Genomic DNA, 10,594 nt, shown 5'->3' on the forward strand with positions numbered 1-10,594 from the left:
AATATCCTGAATTCACTTTGTAGACCAGACTGGCCTCGAACTCATGGTGATCCTCCTGCCGCTGCCTTCCTGAGTGCTGAGATTAAAGGCATTGCACCACCGTGCCTGGCATTTTCTTGTTTTTATACTCATAGATTTTACATCATTCAGCCCTCATCAAAGAAGGCTCTTTTGTAGTTGATGGCAAGTAATAGAGAGACCCACAACCGGTCCACATGCAGAGAATAGGAGACTTCAGAGTGCTCAGTTCCACACTGAAGATCCACTTCACACCCCTTCCTTCCAAAGCTCAAGAATCATCAAAAAAAAAATGGGGACCAAAAGACTGTAAGAGCCAAGGGTAGTAGATGTCTTCAGCAAAACAGTATTTGCCAGACATGACAGGATGGTTGCACACATGAACTCACAGTGTCTAGGACTACATGCATGAGCTCAAATCATCCAAAATCCTGACATGATGGAGGAGGGTCTCATGAAGTCCCACTTCTAACTGATGGTTATCATCAGGGATGTGGCCCCTGAGAGGATACCTATGTTCCAGGATGGCCCCATACTTTTGTACACATGGGCAGCTCTAAATGGGCTCAGTGGTATTAGAAAGAGGTTTTGTGCTCACAAGGTTGAAAGGAAATGTGATAGGGGACAGGGAAGGAATTGGAGTAGAGGAGATGGGCATGTAGTTGATTTTAAAAAACAGATCATATGCCAGCATAGACATTGAATAACATATTTTTTTTAAAAATTAAAATTTTGACAGAAAAAGAGACAACATTTAACAAAATCTGACACCCATTTTTGCTAAACTCTCAGGAAAAGAGTTGATATGTAGCACTTACCAAAAACTACAACTAACATCAAATTTGATGAAAGATTGAATGCTTTGCACCCAAGACTGGGAACAAGGCAAGACGTCTGTTGTCACAGTTGTTAATCAACTTACTACTGGAAGTTCCAATAACACCATAAGGCCACAAATGAACAAAAAGAAGGAAGAAAGGTGGCACCATGGTCTCCATGGAAACTGCTATGGAATCTACCCCTCCCCTCCCCCATTTTTTGAACCAGCATTAATAAGCAAATTTAATGAGATCACAAACATTGACTATGTTTCTATATACTGGTGTGGATATATGGTCTTAAATGTATACAGAACCTTCTGCTATTCTGCTAAGGGAACATAGCAATAAGACAGCTCCTCCTAAGATATTACTAACCCCATAGCTCAACACATCCCTCAGCCCTCATCTGAGAAGCATCTTCTTGAAGTGGGGCGGGGGGAGGGCAGTTAACACAGAGGTCCACAGCTGGGCAGTGTGCAGAGAGGGAGGGACTACAGAGCACTCATCCCTAAATGGGATGTCTTCCTCAAAAGCTCCCCTTCCAGGCTAAGATCCTATGCAGAAGAAGCGGCAGAAAGACTGCAACAAATCCAAGGAAACAGCCTCTTTCGGATACAACAGAGCGGGTGCACTTGTGAACTCGCAGAGATTGTGACAGCATGCACACAAGACCCGCACAAACTCAAGCTAGACAAAACCCCACGTAGAGGAGGGGAAGCGGACGCAAAGTCCCACTCCTAGCCAAGACGCTCTTTGAAACTGATAGCTGCTGTGAGAAGGGAAATCAGTTTCCTTCAATGGAGTGTCAGTGCTTATCAACCGCACTCCAGAGCAGGCCCCGTGCTCTGAAGTAGTCAGCCAACACAAAACCCACTCCATTGACTTTGAGTTTTTTGTTTTTTGCTTTTCAAATAAATAGTATTTTTTCCTACATATTAAGATTTTAGTGAAACCAACTCTAAATCTCCTTCATAACGTAATTAGGATTATGAAAATGATCACTCAATTACATCAGGGGTTTATTTTTTTAAGTAATGTATTTATTTACTTTACATCTCTCTCATAGGTTCCCCTCCCTCCCCTCCTCCCAGTCCCTCACTTTCAACCTCCCCTCCCATCAAGCTTCCCAGCCTCCCTTTCTCCTCAAAAAATGGGAGGTCTCCATGGAGATCAACCCACCTTGGCATATCAAATTGCAGTAAGACTAAGTGCATCTTCTTTTATTGAGACTAGACAAGGCAGCCCAGTTAGGGGAAGGGATCCAAAGGTAGGCAGTGCAGTCAGAGACAACCCTGCTCCTGCTTTACGCATCCCACATGAAGACCCAGCTACACAATTGTTACACACATGCAGAGGGCCTGCTGCAGTCCCATGCATGCTCTCTGGTTGGCCGTGCAGTCTCTATGATCCCCTATGGGCCCAGGTTAGTGGGCCCTGATTCTGTGGGTTTTCTTGTCGTGTCTTTGACCCCTTTAGCTCCTACAATCCTTCCTCCTCCTCTTCCACAGGATTTCCCAAGCTCTACCTAATACTTGGCTGTGTGTCTCTGCATCCATTTCCATCAGCTGCTGGATGACACCTCTCAGATGATAGTTATGCTAGGTGTCTGTGAGCAAGTATAGCAGAAAACCATCAACAGTGTCAGGGGTGGGCTCTCTCTAATGACACGGGTCTCCAGATGGGCCAGTCCTTGGTTGGCCATTCTCTTCACTTTTGCTCCATCTTTACACCTGCACATGGTGTAGGCAGGACAAAATGTGAGTCAAAAGTTTTGTGGTTGGGTGGTTGTCCCAGTCTCTCCATTGGAAGTGTTTTCTGGTTCCAGAAGATGGATGTCAGGTTCCATATCCCCCATTGCTAGGAGTCTTAGCTAGAGTTACCCTCAAAAATTCCTGGGAGTTTCCATTGCCTGGGTCTCTAGCTCATCTCAGAGATACCCTGAGACACACCAATTCCAGTTCTCTCTGCCAATACTCTTTCCCTCTGTCTTTCCACACCTCCGTACATGATTCTTTCTGCTCCCTTTCCCACCCTCCTCCCCCACCCAGTTCCCTCCACCCACACACCCCCAATGTCTATTCTATTTCCCCTTCTCAGTGAGATTCAAGTGTCCCCCTTTCCATGGGCCCTCCCTGTTACTTAGCTTTTGAGGGTCTGTTGATTGTAGCATGGTGATCCTATACTTTCCGGCTAATATTCACTTACAAGTGAGTATATACCATGTGTGTCTTTCTGGGTCTGGGTTACCTAACTCAGGATGATTATTTTTCTAGTTCCATCTATTTGCTTATAAATTTCATGATGTCATTGTTTTTAATAGTGGAGTAATAGTCCATTGTGTAAATGTACCACACTTTCTTTATCCATTCTTCAGTTGAGGAACATGTAGGTTGTTTCCAGTCTCTGGCTATTATGAATAAAGCTGCTGTGAACATAGTTGAGCTAGTATCCTTGTGGTATGGTAGAGCTTCTTTTGGGTATAGGCCCAGGAGTGGCATAGCTGGGTCTTTAGGTAGAAATATTCCCAATTTTCTGAGAAATCACCAAATTGATTTCCAAAGTGATCGTACAAGTTTGCATTCCCACCAGCAATGGAGGAGTGCTCCCTTTTTCCCACATCCTCTCCAGCATGTGCTGGCCCTTGAGTTTTTGATCTTAGTCATTCTGATGGGTATAAGATGGAATCTCAGAGTTTTGATTTGGTTTTCCCTGTTGACTAAGGACGTTGAACATTTCTTTAAGTGCTTCTCAGCCATTAGAGATTCCTCTGTTAAGAACTCTCTGTTCAGATCTGTGTCCATTTTTTTAAATTGTGGTGTTTGGTTTGTTCATGTCTAGTTTCTTGAGTTCTTTATATAGTTTGGATATCTGCCCTCTGTCAGATGTAGCTCTTTTCCTGTTTTGTATGTTTTGTCCTTTTGATGGTGTCCTTTGCCTTGCTGAAGAATTTTAGTTTCATGAGGCCCCATTTATTAATTGTTACTCTTAGTGCCTGAGCTGTTGGTGTTTGTTCAGGAAGTTGTTTCCTGTGCCAATGCATTCCACGCTATTCTCGACTTTCTCTTCTATTAGATTTAGTGTATCGGGTTTTATGTTTGTCTTTGATCTACTTGGACTTGAGTTTTATGAAGGGTCACAGATATGGATCTATTTGCATTCTTCTACACGTAGACATCCAGTTAGACCACAACGTTTGTTGTAAATGCTTGCTTTCTTGCTTTCTTTCTTTCTTTCTTTCTTTCTTTCTTTCTTTCTTTCTTTCTTTCTTTCTTTGTATAGTTTTGGCTTCTTTGTCAAAAATCAAGTGTCCATAAGTATGTGGACTTACTTCTGGGTCTTCAATTCAATCTCATTGATCAACCTGTTTTTATGCCAGTATCATGGGATTTCTATTTCTATTGCCCTTTACTACAGCTTGAAATCAGGGAAGATTTTTACCTCCAGAAGTTCTTTTATTGTACAGGATTGTTTTAAATATCCCGGGTTTTTTGTTTTTCCCTATGAAGTTGAGTATTGTTCATTCAAGGTCTGTAAAGGATTGTGTTGGGACTTGTGATGGGGATTGCATTGAATCTATAAATTGCTTTTGGTAAGATGGCTATTTTTACTATGTTAATCCTATAGACCCATAAGCATGGGAGATCTTTTCATATTCTGATACCTTCTTCAATTTCTTTCTTCAGAGATCCGAAGTTCATGTCATATAGGTTTTTCACTTGCTTAATTAGCGTTACACCAATATATTGTATATTGTTTGTGGCTATTGTGAAGGGTGTCATTTCCCTAATTTCTTTTTCAGCCCATTTATTGTTTGCATATAGGAGGGCTACTGATTTTTTTTCATTAATGTTGTATCTATCTGCTTTACTGAAGGTGTTTATCAGCTGTAGGAGTTTCCTGGTATAATTTTGGAGGTCACTTATGTATACTATCATATCATCTGCAAATAGTGATACTTTGACTTCTTCCTTTCCAGTTTGTATGCCCATGATCTCCTTTAGTTGTCTTATTGCTCTAGCTAAGACTTCAAGTACTATACTGAAGAGATGGGGAGAGTGTGGGCAGCCTTATCTTGTCTCTGATTTCAGTGGAATTGCTTTAAGTTTCTCTTCGTTTAACTTGATATCAGCTATTGGCTTGTAGCATATTGCCTTTATTGTGTTTAGATATGTGCCTTGTATCCCAAATCGCTCTAAGATTTTTATGATGAAGGGTTATTGGATTTTGTCAAAGGCTTTTTCAGCATTTAATGAGATGATCATGTGGGGCTTTTTTTCTTTCAGTTTGTTTTTATGGTAGATTACATTGATGGATTTTCATATGTTGAATCATCCCTGCATTTCTGGGATAAAGCCTGCTTGATCATGGTGGATGATGCTTTTGAGGTGTTCTTCTATTTGGTTTGTGAGTAGTATTTTATTGCATATTTTTTGCATCAGTGTTCATAGGGGAGATTGGTCTGAAACTCCCTTTCTGGCTGAGAATTTTGGTGGTTTAGGTATCAGAGCAACTGTGGTCCCATAAAATAAATTTGGCACTGTTCCTTTTGTTTCTATTTTTGTGGGATACTTTGAGGAGTATTGGTATTAGCTCTTCTTGAAAGTCTGGTAGAATTCTGTGCTAAAACCATCTCACCCTAGGCTTTTGTTGTTGTTGTTGTTGTTGTTGTAAGACTTTTAATGACTGGTTCTATTTCCTTAGGGGTTGTAGGTCTATTTAAATAGTTTACTTGATAGTGATTTAACTTTGGTAACTTCTATCTATCAAGAAAATTGTTCATTTTGTTTAGACCTTCCAATTTTATAGAGTACAGGTTTTTACAGTAAGACCTAATGATTCTTTGGATTTTCTTAGTAACTGTTGTTATGTCCCCCTTTTCATTTCTTGCATTTTGTTGATTTGGATATATTCTCTCTCTCTCTCTCTCTCTCTCTCTCTCTCTCTCTCTCTCTCTCTCTCTCTCTCTCTCTCTCTTTCTCTCTCTGCCTTTTAGCTTGTTTGGCTAAGGGTTTGCCTATCTTGTTGATTTTTCTCAAAGAACCAGCTCTTGGTTTTGTTGATTCTTTTATTGTTCTCTTTGTTTCTAATTTATTGATTTCAGCCCTGAGTTAGATTATTTCCTGTCATCTACTCCTCTTGGATGAGTTTTTTTTTTAATCTTGCCTCAGATTTATTTGTAAAAACAGCATAGTACACTATAAATAGTGTGTAGGTAGGTGTGTCACACCAGTCCATCTGTCTTCACATTCGCAGAAGCCTTTTCTACATTTGGGGCATATATGTTTAGAATTGAGACATCATCTTGGAGAATTTTTTCCTTTGATGAGTATGAAGTGTCCTTTCCCACCTCTTTTGATTAATTTTGGTTGAAAATCTATTTTATTAGGTATTAGAATGACTACTCCAGCCTGCTTCTTGGGTCTGTTTGCTTGGAAAATCTTTTTCCATCCCTTTACGCTGAGGTAATGTCTATCTTTAATGCTGAGGTGTGTTTCTTATAGGCAACAGAATGATGAATCCTGTTTTCACATCCATTCTGTTAGCCTGTGTCTTTTTAGGGGGGAATCGAGTTCATTGATATTGAGAAACATTAATGACCAATTATTGTTAATTCCTGTTATAGTGGTGGACATAGTGTGGGGTGTGTGTGTGTGTGTGTGTGTGTGTGTGTGTGTGTGTGTGTGTGTGTAGACAGAGACACAGATAGACTTTTAAGAAACAAGATCTCAAGTGGAGGGAAAGCCCAGGTTTTTAGGCCACACTGGAAAACCAAAAAAAAGTTGTTTTATTGTTACAGTTATCTAAATTATTCCCTCTTTCTTGGTGAAATCAGTCTTTCTTTTTTTTTTAACAATGGCCTTCCCATGAGTCTCATCTGCCCTATGGAAGACAATCTGCTTTAGTCAGCTGATATAAATATAGTCTCGCCCTCTAACCCCTTTACAGAAGCATCTAGAAAGTTTGGAGTGGTAGTAAATTGCCTATATACCTAGCACTGAGGAGGCTGGGGTAAGGGGATCTTGAGTTCTAGGTCAACCTGGGGCACATAGTGAGACGCATGCTCCAAAAAGAAAAATGGGGGTAACAGAAGGGAAAGAAAAGTAGGGATGAGGCAGGGGTGGTGGGAAGGGTGAGGTAATATCTGTATTTGACCAAATATCTAGTATCATAACTTACAGTTTAGCCCATAAAATTAACTATCACAAGGAGTGCTACTCCATGATTTAAAACAAAAACAAAATAGGCTCAGTACACACAACGTGTTGTCCAGAACTCAAGGGAATTCTGCTGAGTGAAAAACAGCTGGTCTCAAAAGGTCACGCCCATGTATGTGACACTTTGAAAACATAGCCAAACTGCAGACACGGGGAAGATCAGTGGTTGCTAGAGGCGTGGGTGAAGGGGTGCATCCACAGGGGAGGGAGGTTGTCTGCGGGGTAGACTCCATCATGGCTGCAGTGGCAGTTTGGGGACTGTGTGCCTGTGATAACATGTCATTAAGGCTTACACACAACATACCCCTGCCAGCCTCCCGGCTTGGGTACTGTGCTGTAATTATGCTGGAATCAATGGCGTAAAGTGAGTGGGAGGTAACTAGACCCTCTAAACCATGTCTGCAGCTTCATGTGATATTTCAGAACAGATGATGAAGGAGGAGGAGCAGACCAGGAGGGGGAGGAGCAGGACCAGGAGGAGGAGGAGGAGCAGGACCAGGAGGAGGGAGGAGAGCAGGAGGCTTTGTAGCAAAGAGCCCACATAGAGACTTCCAGCAATAAACAGAGAAACCTGCTGAAACAATATGCTCGTTACCAATTTATTTTTCTTTTTAACCATTTCTCTGTGTGTGTACAAGTGTGTGTGGACAAGTGTGTGTGGACATGTGTATGTGCTCACACTCTTGTCACGGCACACATACAGAGAAAAGAAGATGAAGATGGCCTGTGGGAATCAATTTTCTCTTTCCATCATGTGGGTCCCAGGGATCAAAATCAGGCCATGCAGCTCAGTTCAGCAGTCCATGCATTCACTCTCTGAGCTATCTCGCTGATTACTTTTTCTTTCTTTTTTAAAAGATTAAAATAAAAATTTTTCCAAAAAAAAATTAGACAAGAACCTGTCTGCTAAAAACTGTAGCCTAGAGTCAGGTACAGTGGTAAACATCTGTAATCCTAACACTTGAGAGGTGGGGGCAGGAGGATCAGGAGTTCAAGGTTAGCCTTGGCTACATAACAAGTTTGAGGCTAAGGTTGGACCCAAATGATACTCTACCAAAAAAAAAAAAAAAAAAAGGAAAGAAGGAAGAAAGGAAGAGCAGAAATAAAGGAAGAAAGGAGAGAGAGAGAGAGAGAGAGAGAGAGAGAGAGAGAGAGAGAGAGAGAGAGAGAGAGCTAGGTGTGGTAACACACACCTGAAATCTTAACACATGGGGTCCAGCTGAGGCAGGAAGATCCAGGGCATAAGACCAGCCTGAGCTACACCAGACTAGTGGCAAGACCAGCCCTCAGAGCTAGCTGACCCATCACCACCACCACCACCAGCACCCACCACCACCATCACCTCCACCACCACCCACCAGCACCCATCACCACCACCACCACCCACCACCCACCACCTCCACCACTACCCATCACCACCACCACCACCACCACCCATCACCACCACCCACCCATCACCAACCACCCACCGCCACCACCAACCACCACCAGCACCACCACCCACCCACCAACCCACCACCACCCAACCCCACCACCACCACCACCCACCACCTACCACCATCACCTCCACCACACCACCCACCACCTCCACCACTACCACCACCACCCACCACCCACCACCACCACCCATCACCACCACCCACCACCACCACTCACCCCACCACCCATCACCACCACCCACCAACCACCACCACCACCCATCACCACCACCATCACCACCACCCACCACCACCACCACCACCCATCACACCACCACCCATCACCACCACCCACCACCCACCACCCACCACCACCACCCATCACCACCACCCATCACCACCACCCACCACCCATCACCACCACCCATCACCACCACCCACCACCCACCACCCACCACCACCACCCATCACCACCACCCATCACCACCACCACCACCACCACCACCACCCATCACCACCACCACCACCACCACCACCCACCACCACCTCCACCACCACCCATATGGTCCCCTGCAGCTGCTTATTCTCTAGTGGTGATTTGAGCTATGGACATTGACACCCACCCAAGCCACTGTATGACCTCTAACTCAGACATGGCCCTCAGCAGCAGCACAGGCTGGGACCTCTCCTTGGCCCTAGGCAGCAGGGCTGGCCATTCACAACAGGCTACTCCTCTCCACCCTCACGTCGCTCCTTCTAACACTCAAGCTGTCTCATTTCTCTTTCTCTCCCATCTGACCTCTGCATAGTTGCACATTGTGGTGGCTCTGTGCTGCATAAGGCAGAGAGGCAAGGGAATGTCTATGGCCTGCCTGTGCTGTTCACTAGAAGGCAGGTCTGGGGGTGGCATGGCTGTCCACAGGTCTCTCTCCATCTTCCTCATCCTGTGCTACACTGCCTGGATTTGACTTGATGGTCTGATTTTTTTTTTCCTGAGTCCTAGGTATAAGACAGCTTTGGCCACCAAGCCAAGCATCAAACTAAGATGAGCAAAGGACTGCCATCTGCTCTGCCCCTGACTGATATAAAAACAGCACCATCAACAAGGTATCTCTTTGCCCATTGCCGGGGGGAAGGGGATGCCTCGCTTCTTAAAACTACTGCAATAACAATTGCTTTCCATCCAAGTTGCGGCAGGAATGGCCAGGCCAGAGCTGAAACAATTAGCCGTGGTAACTGAAGAATGAGTCTTGGGAACCAACAGTTGAGGCCGTGCAGATCCATTTACTCTGACTCTCCAGTTGCAATATCCAAGTTTGTTTTTTTTTTTTTTTTTAAAGAGTATTCTAAGAACATTGTAGGCATGACCTTAGGGGACCCCGAGGAGTCAGCAGCCAGTCGCCTTTAATAGGGTTACTGGATATGACTGGGCTTATGGAAATATCGGTCCTCACCATTTTGAGCTTTGCCAGTGTGCTCCTCAGTCCTTCCCCCTAGCAGCCTCATCTTCTTCTTCTTCTTGCTGTTCATTTCTCTCCTTCCCTCCAAGCAGGATGCTAGGAGAAAAGGGTTGACTGACTTCCCTGGCCTGTCACTTCCTGATGCCTCTTCTTCCATGGCCATCCTGGGGCAGCAGCCTTGGCGGGCTGGCTCCCTTCCTGCCTGTGGTTCCTCCTGCTGACTCAGGGCGCCTGGGCACAGTCTGCAGTCCTGATGGAGCAGGTTTCACGTTAGATCACATTTCCCACTGTCATTAAATATTCCTGGAAAACAGGATGCTCAACAGCTCAAGCACAGCCAAAGCCATCTGTGTGATCGATACTCATCATTAGCAAGCGAGGACCTTGTCATCTGGTCCATGAAGTAGAGAGAGTTGCATCAGCACCGGCCCGGCAAAGATGCTTCTTTGGACGTCCATCTAAACATCAGAACAAGATAACCACAAGTAAATTACAAATTGATGCGCCCTATAACAAAAGTCCTTGCGTCACTGCAGCCACCTGACCAAAGGGGAAAATACAGACTTTCCCACATCAACACTGACAGACACTAGGCACGTAGACCTTTTGGGTCACAAATATCCTTAAATAATTATGTCCACCACACAAAAGACTTCTTGAAT

General features: G+C 44.1%; 1 non-coding gene across 1 annotated transcript; it reads right to left on the minus strand.

Moving 5' to 3' along the window:
- Positions 1-9,462: 9,462 nt before the first annotated feature.
- On the minus strand, positions 9,463-9,606 carry LOC127188691 (small nucleolar RNA SNORA48). The gene has a single exon (XR_007830550.1). It is a non-coding gene; the product is annotated as a small nucleolar RNA SNORA48 (small nucleolar RNA).
- Between the last annotated feature and the right edge of the window lie 988 nt (positions 9,607-10,594).

Source organism: Acomys russatus, chromosome 4, assembly GCF_903995435.1.
Source record: "Acomys russatus chromosome 4, mAcoRus1.1, whole genome shotgun sequence".
Lineage (NCBI taxonomy): Eukaryota > Metazoa > Chordata > Mammalia > Rodentia > Muridae > Acomys > Acomys russatus.